At 46.9% G+C, this 26,946-nt stretch overlaps 1 protein-coding gene across 2 annotated transcripts in view; it reads left to right on the top strand.

Moving 5' to 3' along the window:
• The first annotated feature begins 1,580 nt into the window (after window positions 1–1,580).
• Window positions 1,581–26,946, top strand: part of LARS2 (leucyl-tRNA synthetase 2, mitochondrial) — a 319,881-nt gene continuing 294,515 nt past the window's right edge. The window contains exon 1 of one of the 2 annotated variants that reach the window (XM_077491589.1): window positions 1,581–1,646. The gene's annotated coding sequence lies outside the window, so the exon portion shown is untranslated. Of the gene's footprint in view, window positions 1,661–26,946 lie in introns of both variants that reach the window. The other variant, XM_077491590.1, reaches the window with a different exon arrangement.

A 26,946-nucleotide genomic window follows, 5' to 3' on the forward strand; every position in this document is an offset into this window, starting at 1 on the left:
ACACCGAATGCAGTTGGCTACATTTAGAACTGCACTCCAACTGCATAGACAGCCCAAAATCAAGGTAATCCTATGGGCATAGTTCACATCATTGCAGTGCAGTTCAGCGCAGTTACAAAAGTAGAGCATGATGTATTTTTCTGCACTGCAAATGCAGGTAATGCGCTACAGACGCACTTCAAATGCACCGCACTCCTTTAATAGCTTGCTGACCAGCCGCCGCAGTTATACTGTGGCAGGTTGGCTCGGCAAATCGCTGTCGGGCTCATACACGGTAATCTGTGGGCGAGTGCCCATTGGCCAGAGCCAATCAGCGGGTCCGGTGGACTCGATGTTCGCTGGCTGCCCACGATCGTTCCCCGCAGTGACAAAAACGGGGATCTGCCATAGTAAACTAGGCAGTTCTCTGTTCTAACAAGGGGATGACACACAGATCATGTCTTTCTGCTATGCAGGAAGACGGATCTGTGTGTCGTTCCAGGCAGCCCATCCCCCATATGGTTAGTACACACAGTGAGGGAACACATTTAACCCCTTGATCGTCCCTGATGTTAACCCTTTCCCTGCCAGTGCCATTAATACAATGTCAGTGCATATTTTTAGCACTGATCACTGTAATATTGTCACTGGTTCCCAAAAAAGTGTCAAAACCGCCAGTTAGGTGTCCGATCCATCCGGCGCAAAGTTGCAGTGCCGCTAAAAATCACGGATCACCGCCATTACTAGTAAAAAAAATTATAAATAATAAAAATTCCATAAATCTACCCCCTATTTTGTAGACGCTATAACTTTTGCGCAAACCAATCAATATACGCTCATTGGGATTTTTTAACAAAAATATGTAGCGGAAAACAAATTGGCCAAAATTGATGAAGAAATTCGATTTTTTAAAATGAATTGGGTGTGTTTTATAGGCGAAAATAAAAAATATATACATTTTTTCAAAATGGTCGGTCTTTTTTTGTTTATAGCGCAAAACAATAAAAACCACAGAGGTGATCAAATACCACCAAAAGAAAGCTCTATTTGTGGGGGGGGGGGGAAAAGACATATACATTTTGTTTGGGTATAACTGCCCACGACTGCGCAATTGTCAGTTAAAGCGACGCAGTGCTGTATAGCAAAACATGACCTGGTCAGGAAGGGGGCAAATCCTTCTAGGGCTGAAGCGGTTAAGCCAAGCCCAAAAACGTATAGAAAAATGCAGTGCTAAACGTAGCGCAAAATGCGCGCAAAACGCAATCAAGAGTGCTTCCAATGCATGTAAACCTACAAAGTAGCGCATGCAGCACTTTTTTTTTGTGGGCTCCAGTGCGATTTGCAGCAATTTCAAATGAATGGACTGCCAATCGCACTGCTGTATTGTGTGAATGGCCCTTAGCCTGGAGGGGTCCCTCTTGACCTTATCAGAGGTGTGCATTCACAATCACTCGTGGAAGGAAGGATGCAGGATGTGTCCCCCAAACATGACCAGTACTGGAGTACAGAGGGGAAGACACAGAGCGCTGCACACAACATCACTGTCAGTGTCACTCCTCTACTGCCCATTCAAGTCTCCCTCCCTCAGTCACATGGTGCACCAGCGTCACCCCAGTGCCGGGTCACATGATCGTGATGTCATCAAGCGTGTCTCCTAGAGGAGAGAGGTAGGACATGTGAGGTGCGGGTCACTGGTGTTCATTCATTGGGGATGGCCGCTGTCCGCTCAGCTTGTTGCAATGAGCGCTCATAGAATGTATGGCTGGGTTTCATGTGACTTCCGTATTGTTGTGTGAGGAGGAGGAAGGAAAGAATATTGCCTGTAATTATACTGACAGGAGCATGTTATCCTGACACTGTCATCCTAAAGTGTGTGTGAACCCAGGCAGCGAAATCCCATGTGAGATGTAATGGTAATAGAAGTGCACGTCGTGTTCAATATTTGTAAATCTGCATATTTTATTAAAATAACACCTACTGATACTACAGTGAGGGGATCGTTCTTATAGGGTGACAACACTTCCTGCAGTGTACAGGCCTGGTTCTTCCTCTATAGGGTGACAACACTTCCTGCATTGTACAGTCCTGGTTCTTCCTCTTACAGGGTGACGACACTTCCTGCAGTGTACAGTCCTGGTTCTTCCTCTTATAGGGTGACAACACTTGCTGCAGTGTACAGACTTGGTTCAGGTTCTTCCTCTTATAGAGTGACAACACTTCCTGCAGTTTACAGTCCTGGTTCAGGTTCCTCCTCTTACAGGATGACAACACTTCCTGCAGTGTACAGTTCTGGTTTAGGTTCCTTCTCTTGTAGGGTGACAACACTTCCTGCAGTGTACAGACCTGGTTCTTCCTCTTATATGGTGACAACACTTCCTGCAGTATAAAGACCTGGTTCAGATTCTTCCTCTTATGCAATGACAACACTTCCTGCAGTATACAGTCATGGTTCTTCCTCTTATAGAATGACAACACTTCCTGCAGTGTACAGTCCTGGTTCAGGTTCTTCCTCTTATAGGGTGACAACACTTCCTGCAGTATAAAGACCTGCTTAAGATTCTTCCTCTTATAAAGTGACAACACTTCCTGCAGTGTACAGTCCTGGTCCAGGTTCTTTCTCTTATAGAGTGACAACACTTCCTGCAGTGTACAGTTCAGGTTATTCCTCTTATAGGGTGACAACACTTCCTGCAGTATACAGTCCTGGTTCTTCCTCTTATAGGGTGACAACACTTCCTGCAGTGTACAGACTTGGTTCAGGTTCTTCCTCTTATAGAGTGACAACACTTCCTGCAGTTTACAGTCCTGGTTCAGGTTCCTCCTCTTACAGGATGACAACACTTCCTGCAGTGTACAGTACTGGTTTAGGTTCCTTCTCTTGTAGGGTGACAACACTTCCTGCAGTGTACAGACCTGGTTCTTCCTCTTATATGGTGACAACACTTCCTGCAGTATAAAGACCTGGTTCAGATTCTTCCTCTTATGCAATGACAACACTTCCTGCAGTATACAGTCATGGTTCTTCCTCTTATAGAATGACAACACTTCCTGCAGTGTACAGTCCTGGTTCAGGTTCTTCCTCTTATAGGGTGACAACACTTCCTGCAGTATAAAGACCTGCTTAAGATTCTTCCTCTTATAAAGTGACAACACTCCCTGCAGTGTACAGTCCTGGTCCAGGTTCTTTCTCTTATAGAGTGACAACACTTCCTGCAGTGTACAGTTCAGGTTCTTCATCTTATAGGGTGACAACACTTCCTGCAGTATAAAGACCTGATTCGGATTCTTCTTCTTATAGAGTGACAACCCTTCCTGCAGTGTACAGTCCTGGTCCAGGTTCTTCCTCTTATAGGGTGACAACACTTCCTGCAGTATACAGTCCTGGTTCTTCCTCTTATAGGGTGACAAAACTTCCTGCAGTATAAAGACCTGGTTCAGGTTCTTCCTCTTATAGGGTGACAACACTTGCTGCAGTATAAAGACCTGGTTCATGTTCTTCCTCTTATAGAGTGAGAACACTTCCTGCAGTGTACAGTCCTGGTTCAGGTTCTTCCTCTTATAGGGTGACAACACTTCCTGCAGTATAAAGACCTGATTCGGATTCTTCTTCTTATAGAGTGACAACCCTTCCTGCAGTGTACAGTCCTGGTCCAGGTTCTTCCTCTTATAGGGTGACAACACTTCCTGCAGTGTACAGTCCTGGTTTTTCCTCTTATAGGGTGACAAAACTTCCTGCAGTATAAAGACCTGGTTCAGGTTCTTCCTCTTATAGGGTGACAACACTTGCTGCAGTATAAAGACCTGGTTCATGTTCTTCCTCTTATAGAGTGACAACACTTCCTGCAGTGTACAGTCCTGGTTCTTCATCTTATAGGGTGACAACACTTCCTGCAGTGTACAGTCCTGGTCCAGGTTCTTCCTCTTATAGGGTGACAACACTTCCTGCAGTATACAGTCATGGTTCTTCCTCTTATAGAGTGAGAACACTTCCTGCAGTGTACAGTCCTGGTTCAGGTTCTTCCTCTTATAGGGTGACAACACTTCCTGCAGTATAAAGACCTGATTCGGATTCTTCTTCTTATAGAGTGACAACCCTTCCTGCAGTGTACAGTCCTGGTCCAGGTTCTTCCTCTTATAGGGTGACAACACTTCCTGCAGTATACAGTCCTGGTTCTTCCTCTTATAGGGTGACAAAACTTCCTGCAGTATAAAGACCTGGTTCAGGTTCTTCCTCTTATAGGGTGACAACACTTGCTGCAGTATAAAGACCTGGTTCATGTTCTTCCTCTTATAGAGTGAGAACACTTCCTGCAGTGTACAGTCCTGGTTCAGGTTCTTCCTCTTATAGGGTGACAACACTTCCTGCAGTATAAAGACCTGAGTCGGATTCTTCTTCTTATAGAGTGACAACCCTTCCTGCAGTGTATAGTCCTGGTCCAGGTTCTTCCTCTTATAGGGTGACAACACTTCCTGCAGTGTACAGTCCTGGTTTTTCCTCTTATAGGGTGACAAAACTTCCTGCAGTATAAAGACCTGGTTCAGGTTCTTCCTCTTATAGGGTGACAACACTTGCTGCAGTATAAAGACCTGGTTCATGTTCTTCCTCTTATAGAGTGACAACACTTCCTGCAGTGTATAGTCCTGGTTCTTCATCTTATAGGGTGACAACACTTCCTGCAGTGTACAGTCCTGGTTCAGGTTCAGGTTCCTTCTCTTGTAGGGTGACAACACTTCCTGCAGTGTACAGTCCTGGTTCTTCCTCTTATAGGGTGACAAAACTTCCTGCAGTATAAAGACCTGGTTCAGGTGCTTCCTCTTGTAGGGTGACAACACTTGCTGCAGTATAAAGACCTGGCTCAGGTGCTTCCTCTTATAGAACAACACTTGCTGCAGTGTACATTCCTGGTTCAGGTTCTTTCTCTTGTAGGGTGACAACACTTCCTGCAGTGTACAGTCCTGGTTCAGGTTCTTCCTCTTATAGGATGACAACACTTCCTGCAGTGTACAGTCCTGATTCAGGTTCTTTCTCTTATAGGGTGACAACACTTCCTGCAGTGTACAGTCCTGGTTCAGGTTCCTTCTCTTGTAGGGTGACAACGCTTCCTGCAGTGTACAGTCCTGGTTCAGGTTCTTTCTCTTGTAGGGTGACAACACTTCCTGCAGTGTACAGTCCTGGTTCAGGTTCTTCCTCTTATAGGGTGACAACACTTCCTGCAGTGTACAGTCCTGGTTCAGGTTCCTTATCTTGTAGGGTGACAACGCTTCCTGCAGTGTACAGTCCTGGTTCAGGTTCTTATAGAGTGACAAAACTTACAGTGAGGGGATTCTTCTTATAGGGTGACAACACTTCCTGCAGTATAAAGACCTGGTTCAGATTCTTCCTCTTATAGAATGACAACACTTCCTGCAATGTACAGTCCTGGTTCAGGTTCTTCCTCTTATAGGGTGACAACACTTCCTGCAGTATAAAGACCTGGTTCAGGTTCTCCCTCTTACAGGGTGACAACACTTCCTGCAGTATAAAGACCTGGTTCAGGTTCTTCCTCTTATAGAGTGACAACACTTCCTGCAGTGTTCAGTCCTGGTTATTCCTCTTATAGGGTGACAACACTTCCTGCAGTATATAGACCTGGTTCAGATTCTTCCTCTTATAGAGTGACAATGCTTCCTGCAGTGTACAGTCCTGGTTCTTATTCTTATAGGGTGACAACACTTCCTGCAGTATAAAGACCTGGTTCAAATTCTTCCTCTTATAGAGTGACAATGCTTCCTGCAGTGTACAGTCCTGGTTCTTCCTCTTATATGGTGACAAAACTTCCTGCAGTATAAAGCCCTGGTTCAGGTTCTTCCTCTTATAGGGTGACGACACTTGCTGCAGTATAAAAACCTGGTTCAGGTTCTTCCTCTTACAGGGTGACAACACTTTCTGCAGTATAAAGACCCGGTTCAGGTTCTTCGTCTTACAGAGTGACAACACTTCCTGCAGTATAAAGACCTGGTTCAGATTCTTCCTCTTATAGAGTGACAACACTTCCTGCAGTGTACAGTCCTGGTTCTTCCTCTTATGGGGTGACAACACTTTATGCAGTATAAAGACCTGGTTCAGGTTCTTCCCCTTATAGGATGACAACACTTGCTGCAGTATAAGGACCTTGCTCAGGTGCTTCCTCTTATAGAATGACAACACTTCCTGCAGTGTACAGTCCTGGTTCAGGTTCTTCCTCTTATAGGGTGACAACACTTCCTGCAGTGTACAGTCCTGGTTCAGGTTCTTCCTCTTATAGGGTGACGACACTTCCTGCAGTGTACAGTCCTGGTTCAGGTTCTTCCTCTTATAGGGTGACAACACTTCCTGCAGTGTACAGTCCTGGTTCAGGTTCTTCCTCTTATAGAACGACAACACTTCTTGCAGTGTACAGTCCTGATTCAGGCACTTCCTCTGAAAAGGTCTTGTATAATAAGGTGACAACACTTCCTGCAGTAAAAGGTCTTGGTGCTGCTTCCACTAGAAAGCTGCTTACTGGAGGATGTGAGATCCTTGGGCTCCCAAAGCTCCTTGAACCATTGAGTTTTCGCAAGGTTACCAGAAGTTTTTTTATTTTTTTATTGAAGAAACATCAACATAAAGGGGATTGCTCAAGATACCTGTAGACTTTATATGCTTGTTAGTTTTTGTTTCTTAAAAACTATTTCTGGCTACATGGGTCATGGAAATGAGTGCAGTTTTCTATGCAGTTTTAGCTGCTTTTCTAAATGTTGGATTGCAATGCTTTATTGCAGGGCTTGACAAATTTGCTTTGAATCTAGGAGCCAGCTAAAAAAAAAGGAGCTACGGAAACTGTCAACGGGGACCTATACGTGATATTATACACATCGCTTTTAGGTCAGGAACAAGATGGGGAGGAGAGTAGATGAGTGTCAACTCTCTTCCCTCCCCTCCCCTCTACCCTGCAGTGCCCACTATGCTGGTCTTGGGCCTGCAGATGGGCAAGTGGAGCCCATGATACATAGCAGGGGCACTTTATCCATGTGTGTGGAAGCAAATGAGCCTCTAAATGCTTCCGCCTGACAAGTGAGCCCTGGCACTTGCCTGCAGCAGGGCTAAATGTGAAAAAAAAGACAACTTGCCCGGTTCCCGTAGCTGCATGTTTTGGGCATTGGGCGATACAAATTGTGCATCCCTGCAACTGAATGGCTTGGCAAAAGCTCTTCTTTAAAGGCATTTCATGGGAAATAAGTAAATACAATTAATAATATAGCTTTTCCAACAGTGTTTGACAAATTTGCTTTGATTCTAGGAGCCAGCTAAAAAAGTTAGGAGCCATTTTTTTTTTAATTAACAAATCTTACGGATCCACATCTCTCCTCCAGGCTGGAAAGATTGAGATAAACAAAAAAGAAAGATCTTTTTTTCCAGCCAGTCCTCAGCATTATTTACTTCTGCCGGCCGGACATGACGTCATAACATCACATCCGGGCCTCCGAAGGTCATAGAGATGACTGTGGACCATCTGGTCACGGAAATCTCTATGATCAGTTTGAAACAAATCCTCCTACGTAAGTTGTACCTGTTTATCTGCAATCTTCTCTTCTCCATATCCGTTCAAAGTGCTGAATTTATAAGCTTGTCCGAGAGTTCAGTAAAAAAGAGGGCAGAGAGCTGAAGTCACAATCTTCAGAGCTAAAAGAGGAGAGGTCTGAGAGTTTATTGGAAGGAAGGAACACCCTCCCCCTTCACACAGCAGGCAGGAACAGAGTTGAGGCTGTTAATTAGCAGGAGGTCCCTCCCGTCACCATTTTTCTCTTGATGTCAGGAAAACTTGTCAGAAGAGACTCATGCGGATAACAGAGGAGTGGGGCGGCAGACAGAAATTACACTTAGTGCTCTTAAATGAGGCAAGTACACACTTTAAAGTGGAGGGCCACCCTGAAAAAAAAAATACATTAAAAATTAGAAAAAAAGCAGAAACAAAAAAAATGATTATTTTTTACTTACCAGAAATGCCTGTTGCTAGGCACATCATGCTAATCTGCCTCTTCCTCCTCCGCGGAGATCTTCTGTATTCTCTCCTCCGTGCGGCGTCTTCTGGGTAATGGGTCGCGCTGTGTTCTGGGAACTGTGTGTCCCAGAACACAGCGCGCCCCATTCACAAAGCGCTGCGCAACTAGCGCATGAGCAGTAGGAAACGGGCAGTGAAGCCGCAAGGCTCCACTGCCTGTTTCCCTTAGCCAAAATGGCGGCGCCGGGACCCGAGACCGAGGGACGGGTCAGCCTCGGGCGGCCGACATCGTGGGCGCCCTGGACAGGTAAGTGTGCTTATTAAAAGTCAGCAGCTACAGTGTTTGCAGTTGCTGACTTTAAATTTTTTTTTTTTTAAACCGGCCCTCCTCTTTAAGAGGGATATGCTATGTTCATATTTCCTGTCTGAAGTTTACAACAGCTTTAACCACTTCAGTACCAGGCACTTTTACCCCCTCCTGCCCTGGCCAATTTTCAGCTTTCAGCGCTGTCTCACCTTGAATGACAATTAAGCGTTCATGCAACGCTGTACCCATATGAGATTTTTAACATTTTTTTTTCTTACAAATAGAGCTTTCTTTTAGTGGTGTTTAATCACCACTGGGTTTTTAATTTTTTGCTAATTTTCTTTGTTTCTGTTATAAAATTTTGAAATCAAATACGCTTTCTTCATAAATTTAGGCCAAATCAGTGTATATTATTTAGTTTGTAGGAAAGTTATACAGTACACAATCTATGGTGTGTGTGTGTGTGTGTGTGTGTGTGTGTATATATATATACCGTATATACTCGAGTATAAGCCGAGATTTTCAGCCTCTTTTTTGAGGCTGAAAGTGCCCCCCTCGGCTTATACTCGAGTCATCGCTGTCTGTCTGCCCGATCAGCGTGTCGAGCAGACAGACAGCGGCCATTCTAGGATTCAAAGGCCGCGCCTCCGTCTCCGCCTTCGCCTGTGATAGGCGGAACACTGAATTTCCCAGCAGTCTGTGTTCCGCCTATCACGGACGTCCTCTCATCCTCGTCCGTAGTATGAGGATGAGCGGACGTCCATGATAGGCGGACCACTGACTGCTGGGAAATTGAGTGTTCCGCCTATCACGGACATCCGATAGGCGGAACACTCAATTTCCCAGCAGTCAGTGGGAAATTGAGTGTTCCGCCTATCACCGACGGAGGCGCGGCTTTTGAATCCTAGAATGGCCACCGACGAAGAGCTGCGGGACGGGCCGGGACGCAGGCCGGGACGGGACGCAGGCCGGGACGCAGGCCGGGACGGGACGCAGGCCGGGACGGGACGCAGGCCGGGACGGGACGCAGGCCGGGACGGACACAGGCTGGACGGACACAGGCTGGACGGACACAGGCAGGCTGGACACAGGTAGGCTGCACGGACACACACACACACACACACACACACACACACACACACACACACACACACACACACACGGATGCATGCACACACAGGGATGGATGGACACACACGGATGCATGGACACACACACACACACACACACACACACACACGGATGCATGCACACACACAGGGATGGATGGACACACACACACACGGATGCATGGACACACACACACACGGATGCATGGACACACACACACACACACACGGATGCATGGACACACACACACACGGATGCATGGACACACACAGGGATGGACGACACACAGGGATGGACAGGCATGTCTCACCCTCGGCTTATACACGAGTCAATAATTTTTTCCAGTTTTTTGGGGGTAAATTGGGGACCTCGGCTTATATTCGGGTCGGCCTATACTCGAGTATATACGGTATATATATAATATAATGACAATCAATCAATCCTGATGTACTGACAGCCTATCCAATTTCTTGAGATTCAAACACCGGGGCAGTACAAATATTTCCCCAAATTACTCCTTTTTGGAAAGTAGAAAGTCTGAGGTATTTAGTAAGAGGCATGGCACATTTTTGTTTGAAGTTGTCATTTTTTGTCACTTTTTTTTTTTTTTTTAAATACTATCACCAGTGCAGTACAGCGTCCTCATATACCATATTTATCAGCGTATAACGCGCACTTCCCCTCCTTAAAATAGGGGCAAATCGGGTGTGCGTTTTATATGCCGATATAGGGCTGGAGGGGGGAAGGATGGAATGAGCTCTGCCTAACTAGACAGAGCCAGATCATCTGTGTGCTCGGCTCACAGTCACGCCCAGTCCCAACCCCCTGGACAGCTCCTAGCATTGACGTCCCGACATTGGATAGATGTTATGTCCATCATAAGAGCCGGGCTAAGGGGTGAGACTGGGCATTACTGTGAGCCAAGCCAACTACACAGATCCGGCTCTCTATTCTGGCAATGGCAAGGCAGCAGATGGGCACTGATTAGGCTGCAATGATGGGCAAGACAGCAGATGTGCAGTGATCAGACTGCAATGATGGGCAAGGCTGCAGATGAGGACTGATTAGGCTGCAATGATGGGCAAGACTGCAGATGTGCAGTGATCAGACTGAAATGATGGGCAAGGCTGCAGATGTGCAGTGATCAGACTGAAATCATGGGCAAGACTGCAGATGAGAACTGATTAGGCTGCAATGATGGGCAAGGCTGCAGATGGGCACTGATTAGGCTGTAATGATGGGCAAGGCTGCAGATGGGCACTGATTAGGCTGCAATGATGGGCAAGGCTGTAGATGAGCAGTGATCAGGCTACAATGATGGGCAAGGCTGCAAGTGGACACTGATTAGGCTGCAATGATGGGCAAGTCTGCAGATGGGCACTGATCAGGCTGCAATGATGGGCAATGGCGAGGCTGCAGATGGGCACTGATTAGGCGCCATTAATGGGCAATGGCGAGGCTGCAGATGGACACTGATAAGGCTGCATTTATGGGCACTGACCCTTATTTTGCTTCAAAGTTCTTTATTTAAATTTTTTCCCTCCTACAGTTAATGTGCATGTTATATGCCGATAAATACAGCTAACTGGCGTGCCAGTGACCAAGCACACTGGTGACAGTGAGTCGTACGTATATATTGAAATGTTTAAATGTTTTTTCTCTCTTTTTTTATTTTTTAACATACTGTGGCCAGAGCAATACAGTGTTACCATAGTAACACTTTACCACTCTGGGAGTTGATCAGGATTATTTAAATTTTTTATTTTTTTTACATATTATGATTGCTTATAGCAGTGAATTTCACTGCTATAAGCAAATATTTTTACTGAATGACAGTGTGTAGACCTGTGTATTATTGTGATTAGCTGTAATTGGCCACAGCTAAGCACAGGGCTGTGATTGGCCCTGTCTGTACCATGTGACCACTGTGACCAATCACATCTAGCAACACAATTGTATACAATGAATGGCATGATAGGAAGCCATTCATTGTTTACAACTGTCATGTGATCTGCTGTGATTGGTACCGGCAGCGACAGATCATTCCAGAGCGCTGTCTGCGTTCTCCGGAGGAAATCGTATGAAATCCTCCCAGAACAATAGAAAAGCAGTTAACGTGGTTGCAAAGACAGAAAGTTTTTTTTTTATCTTAAAGCGTTTGTTATTCAAAAAAAAAAAAGGATCCTGTACCTCTAAAGCATGTTATGCAGCACAGTGCTTGTGCTGTGTAATTTGGCCCCCTGTATCACCTGAAATACCAGGCTAATACTGCCTGGTTCTGCCCCCTTTCCCCTGTAAACTGACCACGGTTTATCATGGCTGCTGAACCCTGACACTGTGGTCAGTTTATGTACCCCTTTCATCTTTCATCCGCACTCTCCTCTGTCCTCTCTCCCCTCCTCGCCTGTCAGCTAGTGACAGTGTCCGCCCCTTCACTCCTGCGGCTAAAATAATATTTACATTTTTATACAATCCTCTCTGTTTCCTAATGCTGTGTGTCCCTGTGTATATACCTTATTAAAAAAAATGCCATCTATACCTTATGTCAAAGCGCTGCTCTGCACACGTGATCAGCCGCCTCTCTCTTCTCCTCCCGACTAACATCAGTGGGGGATTCTCGGCCCCTCCCGCTGCAGCAGGAGACAGGTGGTCTGTCACGTGGACACTGAGTGGCACTCTGAAATCAGGTATAGATGTATTTTTTAAAATAAAAATACACACGGGGCACACAGCATTAGGCAACAGAGGATTATATAAAAAGGATATGGTGGCTTAACAACCACTTTAATGCATTCTATGAATTAAGAATAAAAGCCTTCTGTGTACAGCAGCCCCCCTAATGCTTACCTGAGCCCCATCTCTAGCCAGTAATGTATACGAGTGCCTCGGCTGTCTGGACCCTCCCCCTGATTGGCTGAGACACAGCAGTGGCACCATTGGCTCCTGCTGCTGTCAATCAGTCAGTTAGCCAATCAGGATAGAGGGGGTGGGCCGAACTGCAGCCCCGTGTCTGAATGGACACATGGAGCTGTGGCTCAGTTTGGGTGTAAGCTGCTTGCTGTGGGGGCACTCGCCAGGAGGGCCGGTGGGGGATCAGAGAAGAGGAGGACTGGGCTGCTCTGTGCAAAACTACTGCACAGAGGAGGTAAGTATAACATGTTTTTTATTTTCATACAAAAAAACTAGACTTTACAATCACAAATGTTCATTTATCCCTTTTACCAACCTACCACAACCTAAACCAATTTCCCGTCGCATCATGGCAGCATACACTCTGGGTTGTGACTCCGCCTCCACAACCTGATAGGACCACATAGCTATTAGATGACGAGATGGCCCCCGCTCCAGTATTCTCTTACTTTTCCTCACCTGTTGGGACTGCACAGATCATCACCCACTTACCGCTTCGTCCCAGCCAGGTTCTAGCCTCTCCTGGGTGGAAGTCCTTACCGGTACAGCCTTTAAACAAAGCTAAATGGAAGGAACCCCACTCTAGTGATCTCAGGGGTATGTTGCAACTATCTCTGTGACCTTGAATAAGCCTTAAACAGGCTTGAGTTTTATAATTGCCTACGTTTTGAGCCTTAAACAGGCTCTAGTATTGCTGTTCAGCTCCCATTATAAGCCTTAGCAATGTATCTAGCACGTAAGCCTTAAACAGGCTTGGCTAATTTGCAGTGGTCTCCATATACTCCTTTCCCTGTGTACCTTGTTTGTGTCCTCCTTTCGCTTTGGGCAGTCTTCCTGGGCTCTGTGGTGCCTCTGATAGACACTGGGACATGTGCTGAGCGTCCCAGCGCTTCCGCCCATGCGCAGTTTAGGGCATTCGGTCAGCTTTGCCAACTCCCAAAATGGTGCTGGCCGCTGCGCGGCGCTACTGAGCATACGCAATCGCGACGTGGCTCCGGCGGCAGATTTAAAAGCGATTTTAATAAATCTGTCTGTGTACTTGTACCTAAAGCCTGGATTGCCGATATTCTGTCTTTTCTTTACACAACTTCTCATCCATCCTGCTTAGTTGAGTGGCTGCCTGTTACTATAATAATGTTTATTGCATGTTTGCTGTGCTCTTTTCCTCCCTGCATTTTCTTTTTATTTATTTTTTTAAACAATTTTTATTGGGTATTTGCAAAAGGTGTTTACAACAAGATGTAAGGAAAAGACTATAGAAACTACAGTGTGTCATAGTATACAATAATAATCCAAGAATGGAACATATTATCAAAACACGTGAAGGTAGTTAATACAAGTCAGTAGGCATAGTGACAATAGATTTTTATGGGGAGAGGATGCCTCCCCTCTCGGGCACCCCGGTGGGAACAAGCTGTACCACGGGGGGAAGGCAACTTCACTGACCTTATGGAGTGAAATAAACTTTTAATCATAGTAAAAAAAAAAAAAAACACATAACGAAGTCTGGAAAGACACATTTTTCCCCAAAGATTTCAAAGGAGTCAAAACTACCAATGTATGGATAGAAAGACCAGGGGGAGTTCCGAATGGATAACTTCGCTTTACGAATGGGTTCTTCAAATTTTCCCACTATCTCGAGTGATCGTACTAAGTTTGTAGGATTCAGTATTAAGATGATGTTTTTGTGTAGTCGTGTGTTCACTCTGATTTCCCTGGTGATAACTTATTGTGGGAGACTAGTGCCTATGAGTGGAGGGGCGTCTGTTGCATAGGATCAATGAAAGAGTAACGGGCCTGTGGTGGTTAGGATGTCAAATCTCCCAATTGGTAGGACATCGGAGTCAGGACTGAGAGAGGATGCGGGTAGTGATGTGATGTGGTGTCGTATGAAAGACCTTTGTTAAATTGGGATCGTTGTTTAGCTGAGGGGTCACTGTCACCTTTATTAGAGTTGTGCTGTTGATTTCTGTAGAGGGGAGTGGTGAGGGAAGTAGTGGGGGAGTACCGGGGTGATTGGAGATAGAGATGGGGTTGGGCGCGGTAGGCGAAGGATGGGGCGCGGTAGGGCATTGAGTGTGCTGGTCGGGGAGAAAAAGTTGAGACTGAGGAGAAGAGGGAGGAGGGAACAAAAAAAAAAAAACGGGGGGGAGGGGGATGGTTATGCGTCTCTGATTCCTCCCCCTCAAATAGAGAGAGAGTATGAGTATCATTTCGTTGGGTTGGCTTGGTAGGTATTAAGAGCAGATTGGGTTCGGGGGAGGAACAAAGTGGAATGTTGGGTTTTCGGGCGTCTGTGTATTGTCCCTCAACTGTTAACTGTCCTGTTGTAGTTTCGTTCCCGCTTGCATATAGCTTCATGTATTGAAGAGGGAAGGCCTATGAATTACAATATCATTGTTCCCGACATTTTATGGGGATGATCCGAGAATGCCGGAGTAGCTAGGAGTGGTTCGGTAGTGTATCCAGCATGCCCAATTACTGCTGAATTTAGATGGTGTGTCCCGTGAGATATGGATCAACTCCTCCATCTCTGCCGTTTTGTTTATTTGATAGAACCATTCTCTAAGTTTGGGTACTTGTGTGGTACCCCAGTGCTTAGGGATGCATTGCTTTGCAGCGTTGATCATGTGCATTGCCAATGATTTATAGTAAGTTTTGTGAGGTAGAGAAGGATGTTGTAAGAGGAATTGGGATAAAGTCGAGGGCGTATGAAGTTACTTGGGATGTGATGCGACAAACTTCCTTCCAAAAATTTTGTAGTGGGGGACAATCCCACCAAATATGTAAAAGGGATCCTTTTTCTTTGTGGCATCTCCAGCAATCACTTGGGACAGAGGGGTAGATTTTGTTTAGGAGTGCTGGAGTGAGGTACCATCTGGATTGCACCTTAAAGCCATTCTCTTGTGTGCTGACGTTCAGGGAGCCTTTATGGATGTTTAGGAATATACATTCCCAGTTGTTGGCCGAAAGCGAGAGAGACGGGTCTTTCTCCCATCGTGCACATGCAGGTCCCGTGTTAGGGTTTAGGTCTTCAAAGAGGAGATTGTGGGCGCTGGCAATGAGATGCCGCTGGGGAGAAGTTTGTGTACAGAGTTGTTCGAAAGATGTCAGGTCCTGGGAGCATTGCAAGTTCCTGTCTAGGTGTTTGAGAAAACAAGTAATCAGTAGGTAATTCCAGGGAGAGATGGGGGGGTCTGTTCATTCGGATGGCCAGGTCTGGTGTGGAAAGGAGTTTCCCTGCTTCAAAAAAGTGGTGTGTTCTGATGTGGTCTGTGGGCCAGTTATCTGTTAGCAATCGGCGGGACATACCCGGGGGAAAGTCAGGATTTAGTTTGAGAGAAGTCAAAGGACCTGGGATTGAGGAAATATTGGAGTGAGTGCATAATTTGTTGAAACAATGTAAGGTGGGCCCGATGAGGGGGTGTTGTTTGACTACCGGAGGGATATGTTTGGCCTCTGCCCAAGGGAGGGAAGCTAGGGGATGTTGGGAGAACGATGCCTCTAAGGCGATCCAGGCTTTTAGGGAGGAGTGAACATTCCAATCGACTATCCTGGTAAGATGTGTGGCTATGTAGTAGTTATGGATGTCAGGAACACCAATCCCCCTAGGTGTTTTTGGCGAGAGAGCTGTTTAAAACTAATTCTAGGTTTGCGATCGCCCCAGAGAATTTTGGCGCATAGGCTTCTATGTGACCTGAAGAAGGTTTGGGGGATGTGAATCGGGATTGTTTGCAGGATGTATAGCAGTCTTGGCAGTGTGTTCATCTTTAAGATGGCCGCCCTGCCAAACCACGAGAATATGGGTTTATTCCAATTCCGTAAGTCTTCTGCGATTTTATTGAGGAGGGGTAAGTGATTCCTTGTGTATAGATCCGAGAGTTTCGACGGTATTTGGATACCTAAGTAAGTTATGGAGTCACTTTTCCAGTGGAACGGAAAGTTGTCTATGCATTGGGTTTTGGTTTCCTGTGGGAGCGAAATGTTGAGGGCGTGTGATTTAGAGAAATTGATTTTTAGATTAGAAATAGACTGAAAGAGTCTGAACTCGGAAAGTAGGTTGGGTATGGTAGTCAAGGGTAATAGGATGTCATCAGCGAAGGCGGCATACTTGTATTCCTTGTGTGGAGTTTGAAAGCCTTTGACGTCTGGGTTGAGACTTAGTTTTTGTAGGAAGGGTTCCAGTGTGAGAATAAAGAGGGTGGGGGAGAGGGGACATCCCTGCCTTGTACCATTTTTGATGGGAAAGGCATCTGACAGAGTGCCGTTAACCCTAACTTTGGCCATGGGGTTGGAGTACAGGGCAAGAATGAAGTTAAGCAGACAGGGTCCTATGCCCATGGACTGTAAAACTGCTTCCATATAGTCCCAGACCACTCTGTCAAACGCCTTTTCTGCATCTAGGGACAGGAGAAATCCTCTCTTCCCAGAATGGGTTAACATGTGATGTAGGTTAATGGCTTTTATGGTATTGACCCTAGCCTCCCGGCCAGGGACAAATCCCGCTTGGTCAGGGGAGGTAAGTGTGGGGAGAAACGGAAGAAGGCTATTCGCAAGGATTTTGGAGAAGATTTTGATGTCCACGTTTAGCAGAGAAATGGGTCTGTAACTTCCTGTATTAGTGGGATCCTTTCCCTCCTTGGGTATCACTGTCACATGTGCCTCCAACAATCCTTTGCGTGAGTGTGTTCGAGGGGGTAAGTGAGTTAAAGGCTTTCAGGAATAGGGATTGGAGTGTTTCTGCAAATAGTTTATAATAAGAGGCCGTCAGCCCATCCGGGCCCGGGCTCTTGCCAGGTTTTAGCTGTCTCACAGCTTGGGGAAATCGCAGACTTTAGGAGTTCGGCCGCATCGGCAGGGATTTTCGCTATGGGGAGATCTCGTAAAAATGCATGTATGATGTTCGATCTATTTAGCGGGGGGGGGGTAGAAGAGTTTTTTGCTTTGTTAAGGTTCTATAAAGAAGAGTAAAATTTCTCGAAGGCATGCGCGATATCAGTGTTTTTCGTGTATATGTTTCCGAGCGGGTCACGTATTTGGTGTATTGTGTGTTGTGCTCTTTTCGAGCGAATGGCCTGGGTGAGTAGGTGGCTCGATTTATTTCCGAATTCATAGAAAAGCTTCTGTGAGAGGAGATATTTTTTCTTCAGGTTGCAGCCTAATTCCTCTAGGATGAGTGTACGCACCTCTGTGAGTTCTGTCAGGGTGTTTTGGGCTAAGGTGCGTTTGTGAGAAGCTTCCAAGATTTTGAGCTTCGCAAATAAGTCTTTGAGTTTAGTGGTCTTCTCTTTTTTGAGTGCCGCTGCTAGGGAGATTAATTTGCCTCGGACAACACACTTTTGTGTGCCTCCCACTGGGTTAAGTGGGAAACATCGGGAGTGTAATTTTCAATGAAGTATTGGGTCAAGCAGGTGCGGACTTCCTGTTTTCTAGCTTTATCTGTCAGAAGGGTCGAATCCAATCTCCAAATACTGGTACGTTTCATTTTGTCTGGGAAGGAGAGAGTGGCTGAGATGGGGTGATGGTCAGATAATGTCATGGGTTCTATAGTTGCTTGAGTCAAGCCTTGTAAATCTGGTTGAGTGATGAAAAGGTAGTCAAGTCGGGATTATCGGTTGTGGGGGAAGGAATAAAAGGTGAAGTCTTTGTCTTTGGGGTGAAGTGTCCTCCAGGTATCATGGAGTAACATCTCTTGGAGGCATTTCCTGATTTGTTTTAAGGCCCTAAAGGGGAGATGGGAGGTACCAGAAGATGTATCCAGTAGGGGGTCGAGTGGGACTTTTAGATCTCCCCCAAGTATCAGGGTCCCCTCTTGAAAGGTGGCTAAACGTCTTGTGACGTCTCTAAAGAAGGAGACTTGGGATGTGTTTGGGCTATATACATTTGCAAACGTTATCCGTTTGTTGTGGTATACTCCCTTGATAAAGAGGAATCTACCCTGTTCGTCTGTAAGAGTGTCCGAGACTTGAAAGGGTGCATTCTTTGAGAGCAGTATGGAAACTCCTTTGGACTTTGAGGTGGGGGAGGTAGCGTGGAAGACATGAGGGAAGTGGTGATTGGTTAGTTTAGGGATCGATTTGGTACAGAAGTGAGTCTCTTGTAGAAAAACTATGTCGGCTCGCATGGAGCGCATGCTGGATAGGACTTGTGAACGTTTTTCTGGAATATTTAAGCCTTTTGCGTTCAGGGAGATAAGTTTCATAGTGGGATTGGTAGCTTGAATGTTTAGCGAAGCCATAATAAGGGTAGGTCAGGATCTAGTGGTGCCAATGTCCTTTTTTTTTTTTTTTGGGGGGGGGGGAGGAGTCAGCTAACGCGGTGGAGGAGGGCAAAAAATGTTTTAGAAAGGGGGGGGGGGGGAAGAGGGGAGGAAGGGAAGGTTGTACTAGATGAGAAGGGATAGATAGGTGGATATACCAGGTGTGGGTTGAACCAGTCAATCCGCTGTGTATAGGTGGGGGTGCCTGGTAAGGTAAACTGTAACTACCAGAGTTTGTTGGGTGGGGGTGGCAGGCAAGGTATCACAAGAGGGTCGTGCTCTGTGTCCCTGGGAGGCCCATAAGAGCGAATGATCGGTTCCATATAAAGGTCAGGGCGGTCGCCAACTTTTCCACGCGTCCCGACTGTTATTGACTGGGGAGTGTGAGGGGACTCCCCTTTTAACTCCGCCATGGCCAGATTGTGGTGTGGGATTGCGTGGTGGGTCCGTGAAAAGTTCAGATTTCTAGTGGCCGCCTCGAGGTCGAATTGGGGATAGCGTCGGGTTATGTTGACCTTTCCTTCGAGAGCTTGTCTCTAGGCCATTGTTTGAGTATCTGATTTCGTGTGACAGGTGCGTTTGGGAGGGGAGTTTGGTCCCCAAGTGAGGGCAAGAGGGATTTTTTGAACTCATAATGTGGTCAGGGTTGATGTGTTGAGCATGGGGATCAAGGGTGTTATGAGCATGGAGGGCATTTTAGACCTAAGGCTGTATGTGTCAAAGCAGACAAGAGATAACTAAGTAAAACGGTAAACTGAGAACCAACAAAACGAAATTAAGAAGACAACAAAACAGAACAAATGTTATCTTACCCGCTGATGAGAGCTGTGGGTTCGACAGGTCCGAGGGGGAGGTGTCTGGTGTTCGGTTCCGGAAATGTGGATCCTGGGGGTAATATCCCCGGGGCTATAGCAGGGGGGAACATGGCCTTCCGTGCGGCTGATCAGTTGGTTGGGCATGGGTGTTAATGCTCTGCAGTATAGATAAGAAGTGTGGGCCGTGGAGATATCTTACTTGGACACCTCCCTCTCGGGACCCAGGTATGTGTGATTATGCACATAATTTAGCGTTATCACCCCCTGAGATCTAAAAGAAAAAGTAAATCTGTTATTGAGGCAGCCATAAGATAAAAAATAAAAAGAACGACACTTCTCGGGTCACAGTCAGAAAGTGGACAGCGAGGCCAAGGGGAATGGAGAGTGAATGGTGGGTGCGGTATTACCCACGACCCTAGAGGGACAGAAGGATGAGTGGAACAGAAGTATCAAGAGTGGTTTTGTGGACAAGAAGAAGGAGAGTGCATAGAACAGTAAATAGAATATAATATAATATAAGGGGAAGGGAGAAGAGGAGGGAGGCAGGAGATACTCGCTGCCTTTCAGTAGATAGTCGATTCTTGGTAGAGTTGGTCCTGGTCGTCTCTGCTGAACGTGAGGAAATAGGGCCGCTGAGCGGTGGATCACAGGGATATGTGGTTTGACGTCGGAATGTATGGCCGGAGCTTGAGTATGTCCATATAGTAAGTGGACTCATTATCTCTCTGCATCTCAGCATTGTTGTGTGGGTCTGGCAACTGGGGAGAGCATGGTGGTAAGGGCATGTGTCCATGTAAAGTTCCGGAGTACATCCCAAATGCCACAGATAGCCAAGTTCCTTATTCCAGGAGCAAAGGAAGAGTAAACTCTATTCCACCGATTCAGGTTCCAAGCTCTCAGAATGCCTCAGTTACCCAGCCCAACACGTGGAATAGTAGTCAGTATTGGTAGGTTTCGCTTAATTTTTCTTTTTATCATTACCTTGGCCTGTGGTTCCCATTCCTCTCCCTCCTCTCTCCCCTCCCCATCCTCAGTGGTGAATTTATAGTCTGTGAGGTCCAATTAAGTTGGAAATGGTCAGGTCTGTGCCGGGGGCTATAATAGGTGCTTATGACGGCCCTCGCTGTGCCTTCTCTCCGATCACTACTAATTTGGGTTCTATGAGACTGAGCTTGGTGGTGGCTGTATTGATTATGGACCTAATCTATAAGAATTCAGTAGTGAGATCATTTATGGCTGGAGAGCTGTATACATGTAAGCGGGGTAAGCAGAGTGGGGGTGCCATAACTTACGACATTCATCAACGGTGCTAGGGGAGTGAGCGGTGGTGGTCTCGTGGGGGGTACAATTCAAAAACTTTATTCCAGCTGTAGGTGGTACCTGGTCACTGGATCCGTGCTCTGCGATGTGCCGGGGAGGCCGTGGGACTGCTGTTTCTTGGAGATTCTGGGGCCTGTCGAGGAGAGCGTGGTGGTGGAGGATGCTGTGCATGTGGGCGCCGGCGTCGAATGCTGAAGTTACCTGCCTCTTCAATGCCATCCATTGAGGTTGTCCTGGCGAGTGAGGGGAGCTTGAATTCGCTGTACCAATCCGGTAGATCTATGAGTGGTAAATCTAGCGTAGAGCAGAAATGATCTAAGTCTTCAGGAACCCTGAGATTGGCTGTGCACCCTTGGTTTGTCACCGACAGGCAGAAGGGGAACTTCCAGCGGTATAAGATGGATCGTTCCCGAAGCACTTCTAGGAGGGGCTTCAGTTCCCTTCTGCGTTGCAGGGTAATGTTGGAAAGGTCCTGAAAGATCTTGATGTCCCCCCCGAAAGGTTAGTTGATTCCTACCTCTGGCTTTGTGTAGGATCTCCTCCTTTAGCGGAAAGTCCATGAGGCAGCAGACAGTATCTCTGGGCGGATCGGTATCTTTCCCTCGGGGCCAGAGCGCTCTGTGGATGCGTTCAAAAATGATTGGAGTGTCAGAGGGTCGTTCTAAGAGGTCATTGAAGAGGTTGGTGAAGGCTTGAGAGAGGTGATTTGGGTCAACAGACTCTGGAATACCTCTAACTCTCAAGCTCCGGCGTCTCCCTCCGTTATCCAAATCTTCCATATGACGGTTGATATCTCTCAAGTGTATGGCGTGTGACTCTGTCAGTTGCTGTACATGACAGAGGGAGACATCATGGCGTGCCTGAGTAAACTCTATTTCCTCCACCCTCGTAGCTATCGCATGGATGTCGGCCCTGAAGTCAGATATGGCAGCCGACAGTGTGCTCTTGATGTCTGTGGCAACAGTGCGGAGGTCCTCTAGGCTGAGCGTTTTGGTCCTCGGGGAGTCTGAATCCTCCCTGTCAGGCTGCAGGCTTCAGCTGTGAGAGCGCGAGTCCCGCGGGAGAGCTGCAGATTTCCTTTCCATGGAGACCACTGCCCTAGCAGATCACCATCAGCCTATTAGGTAAGGGGGGAGGATTTACCTTGGTAAGTAGTGAAGATTGAAAAAGAGAGTAATCCTAATGTTGCCTAAATGGTTAGCCCTACCAAGTCCTCAAAATCATCCAACTCAAGGCACAGAGAGACCTCGCGCAGGAGAAGCCGTTCCGGCCACAGACGGAGCCGCTCGAGATGCAGGAGAAGTTGCTCAGGCCACTGACGGAGTCGCAGGGGAAGTCGCTCCAGATCATATTCTACACACAGCCACTCCTACCATAGAAGATCTCCTGTGCATAGACAGCGATCCCCAGTGCGAGCCTCCGGAAAACGCATGCTGGATATGCGGGGCCGCAGCTCTCCCTGACAAACTGGCTTGCCGTAGGTGCTTCGAGGAGGCTTCCAAAGAAAAAGAACCACAGTCTAGAGAGCCTGCAGCTCCACAGATTCTTACTCCGGAGACAGAGTTGTCGACGCGAAGTGCCTCACCTGCTCCTCCGAGTACATAAAGAGAGCAGGATTCCCTGTCTGACAGAGAGGGGGCTGGAAGCATCCACCGGTTTTGACTTTTCGCTATTAGAACCCTTTGTCAAGTCGGTTAAAGAGGCAATAGGTTGGGAGTCCCAAACGAAACGAAATAAAGACTTCCCGAACCTCAAAAGGGACTCAGAGGCATTTCCGTTCATTGAGGAACTGGACGATTTAATTAAGGAAGAATGGCAGAGACCCGAGAAAAAAATCGTGTTTGAATAACAGGCTTGCAAAATTGTATCCCCTTAAGGAGCCTAAAGTGAGTCCTCTGGTCTCCCCTCCTATTGTAGACGCATCTCTTATGCGGTTAGCGAGGCATGTTTAACTGCCGATTGAAGACGCTGTGACATTCAGGGATGTCCTGGATAGGAGGATTGACACGGGCCTACCTAGCGGCAGTGGCACTTGCAGCCATAGGCAGGGCCATTTCCAGCTGGTCGGCGAACACAGAGAAGTTGGTCTCAGAAGGCGCAGATCAGGAGAGCATAGTGAAAGCTCTGCAGGAGGTGAGTCTTGCAGGGGACTTTGTGGCAGAGGCCTCGGTGGATGCAATTAATCGGCATCAAGGGCCATGTTGGCCTCTGTAATGGCCAGGCGGGCACTGTGGCTGAAACCTTGGGCGGCGGACCCTGTTTCTAAATCGAATTGGTGCCGCATCCCGTACGACGGCGAAAATCTCTTTGGAGCAAAGCTGGATTCAGCAATCTCAAAAGTGACCGGCGGGAAGTCGGAACTTATACCATCAGACAGGAAACCAAAGCAACAGAGGCCTCCTCCCTTTAGGCATAATCTGCCAGACAGATACAGGGACGCAAAAGCCTACAAGCCTGGGAAAGAATACAGGAGGAGCTGGAAGAACCCCACATGACTTTTATGAAATTCCAAAAACCCAACACTCCCGCTTCCGGTGACCAAAAGTCTTTTTGAAGATGCACCCGCGCAGTCAGCGGTAGTGGGGGCAAGGCTTTCAAAATTCCAGCTGGCCTGGGTGGAAACAATAAAGGACCCATGGACAGTGGCCACTGTCCGTTTTGGGCACAGATGGTCTTTCAGAGGACGTCCCCCGGGGATCATTCTTGTCCGACCAGTCTTCCACCATCCGGGAAAAAATGGTTATTGCTGACCAGTTATGTTCAAGAGCTTCTTCAGAAGAAAGCAGTAATAGAAGTACCTATATCACAGAGGGGCCGGGGATTCTACTCCCCGTTTTTCCTGGTCAAGAAAAAAATCAGGGGACCTACGTCCAGTCTTCGATCTGAAAAACCTCAACTGCTCCATCCGAGTGGAGTCATTCAAGATGGAAAGTTTGCAGTCGATCCTCCAAGCCATAAATCTGGGAGACTGGATGCTTTCTATAGACCTCCAGGACGCCTACCTACACATCCTGACCCATTTTGCTTTCCAGAAGTTCCTTCGGTTCTCGGTAAATCAGGGCCACTTTCAGTTTCAGAGCCTCCTGTTCGGCATCTCTACTGCCCCCAGAACTTTCACGAAGGTCCTGCTACCGTACCAGTGATAGCGTCCTTGAGGAAGAAAGGTTTGAGAGTCCATCATTACTTGGACGACATCCTCCTACTCTCAAGCAGCCAAGAGTCCCTTATCCAACATCGAGAGGTCCTAGTTTCCACACTGCAAGGACTAGGCTGGTTAATAAACTGGAAAAAGAGCAATGCTTGTCCCACCCAGAGGATGGTTTTCCTGGGTGTGGAGTTGGATACCCGAACAAACACGGTAGAGCTACCGGTACAGAAGATTTTTCCCCCTGATCAGAGGGTGTGAAAAGAAATTTCGGCAGCATCCCTACCAGCCAGAGCATGTCTCAGTCTCCTAGTCTCTCTGTCTGCCACCATTCCTATGGTCCAATGGGCCCAATGGAACGCGAGACCCCTTCACACTTCCTTTCTGCCCCAATGGGACGGCTCATCCATGACCCAACCGATCTACATCTCGGATAAGGTCAAACAATCCTTACAGTGGTGGACCCGTCTCTGAAATCTGAGGAGATGCAGGCATATAGTCTCCCCTCCTCAGGAAACGGTAACCACAGATGCCAGCCTGGAGGAATGGGGGCCACACTACCAACACCATGCGTCCTAAGGGCGCTAGCCATTCAGGATCCAAGATTCAGTCTCAAACGTGCTGGAAATGAAGGCAGCCTTTCAGGCCCTCCTGGTCTTCAGCGCTTACCTGAGAGGGAAACAAGTCCTCCTGAGGATGGACAACATCTTTTGGCTGTGCTCACTACTCTCCTACAATTGAACATGGCGGATCCACTTCCTCTTCCACTGTCAGCAGACCTGCTCTCTTAGGGCCAGCTTCTGCATCCAAACCCGGAGAGACTACATCTGATGACCTGGAGGCTGAAAGGATTAGGTATTTAGAACAGGGCTGTTCCCGGGGGCTAGTGGAGACATTGCTCCAGGCTAGGAACCCGACTACCAACAACACCTACTGAAGGATCTGGGAGAAGTTTACCACCTTTTCTCAACAAGGTTGGGACATATCTTCTCTGGCAGCCTCTCAAATTTTGGAATTCCTGTAGTCAGGCCTAGAGAAAGGACTTTGATCCAGTACCCTGAAAGTCCAAGTATCGGCCCTATCCGCTCTGAAGGGGGTCAAATGGGCACATGATCCCCTGTTTTTCCAGTTTCAGAGGGCCTGCCTTAAACGAAGGCCCCCTAGGAAACCTTCATTCCCGGTATGGGACCTCTCAGTTGTCCTGGAAATCCTCTCTAATGAACTGTTCTCTCCACTCGACAACATCTCCCTTTGGGATCTGTTGCTCAAGGTTTCATTTTTGATTGCTATAACATCAGCAAAGAGAGTCTCGGAGATGCAAGCCTTGATGGCCAAAGAACCATACCTGGTCGTCTACCGGGACAGAATAGTACTAAGACCTTTATACCGTTTTGTACCTAAGGTGTCCTCCCCCTTCCACTTTAATCAAGAGATTAACCTTCCAGCCCTTATCATAGATCAAGGTGATCCTCATCCTCTTGATGTCAGGGGCAACATTCTAAAATATCTTTCAGCAACCGAGTCTATCAGGAGATCGGAGAATCTTACATATGGCTGTAGGAAAGGTCGGGAGGCATCAGCCCGCAGCATCGCCTCATGGCTGGTAAAGACTATCAAAAAGGCCTACTCGCTGAGTAAACTACAAATTCCGCAGGGCTTAAAGGCGCATTCCACCAGGGCAGTGGCAACTTCTTGGGCGGTCTGTTGTTGGGTCTCGGCGGAGACCATCTGTAAAGTGGCCACCTTGTCTTCCAGAAACTCCTTTATGTCGCATTATAAGGTGGATTCTGCACAACTTTCAACAGTGGACTTTGGAAGGGCTGTCATCCAGGCCAACTCTTCTGTTTCTTGTTGTTTTTTTCTTGTATTCCCACCCAGTCCGCGAGTTACTCGCCAGAGTGTATGCTACCATGATGCGACAGAAAACTGGAAAATTGGATACTTACCTTTCCGTAATTTTGCTTTATGACCCATCTTCATGGCAGCATACAACGACCCACCCGTTGAAGGTGATTCATATATACAGAGAATACTGGGGCAGGGGCTGTCTCGTCATCTTATAGATATGTGGTCCTATTAGGTTGTGGAGGCGGAGTCACAACCCAGAGTGTATGCTGCCATGAAGATGCGACAGGAAAGGAAATTTACGGAAAGGTAAGTATACAATTTTCCGGTTTCCCCTCCACGGATGTATACTTATCTTGATCCGATGACCGAGGCATTCGGTGTTTGTTTACATCCAGCATTGTAAGTCCCACTCTCCTTGGCTGTGCCTGCACATTAAAGAGACATAGACTTTTGTAGGGTCATCTCCCCTTATCTCCGAACTCAGCTTCTATGGGACTGTAATGAGCAGGAGCAGGCAGGGGAGTGAGACTTGGGGGGTTATTTACTAAAGGTAACTCTACTTTGCACTACAAGTGCACTTGGAAGTGCAGTTGCTGTAGATATGAGGGGGACATGTAAGGAAAATGAAAAACAGCATTTTTGCTTGCACATGATTGGATGATAAAATCAGCAGAGTTTTCCCTCATTTCAGATCTACAGTGACTGCACTTCCAAGTGCATTTGCAGTGCAAAGTGGATTTCTCTTTAGTAAATCAACTCCTTGGGGCACTGGATGTAAGCCAACACTGGAGGTGGCATTCATAGGATTGATGTATGTACTGATATGTGGATGGGGAGGCTGGGTTAGGTCAAGGTTGCACTTTGTCTAAAACACGCTTTTTTATGCTTTAACTTGTTTGCTTCTTTATTATATTTGGTATTCAAAATGCAATAAAATGTTATTTTATGCACTGTGATTCATTGCTATGACACACAGGAAATGATTTACATGTACTTGAGATCTTTGTTAAAGGAGTTTCACATTTGGGATTTCTCCATGTACCAACTAACAAATTGATTACCATTTATAGCTGCTGCATGCTGTAGTTCCATCCTCTGGCCTCTACTGGTCCCACTGAATACCACTGAGGACATTTTTCTGTCAGATTTGAAATGCTGCCTGACCCATAGAGATTTATTTTCTCTTCCTGTTTTGACACCTGTCACCTGGACAGGAATTAAGGAAAAATCTGCCTAAGGGGGACGTAATTAAA

This window comes from Lithobates pipiens, unplaced genomic scaffold (assembly GCF_037356315.1).
Source record: "Lithobates pipiens isolate NorthernLeopardFrog02 unplaced genomic scaffold, aLitPip1_a1.2 Scaffold_19, whole genome shotgun sequence".
In the NCBI taxonomy this organism is placed as follows: domain Eukaryota; kingdom Metazoa; phylum Chordata; class Amphibia; order Anura; family Ranidae; genus Lithobates; species Lithobates pipiens.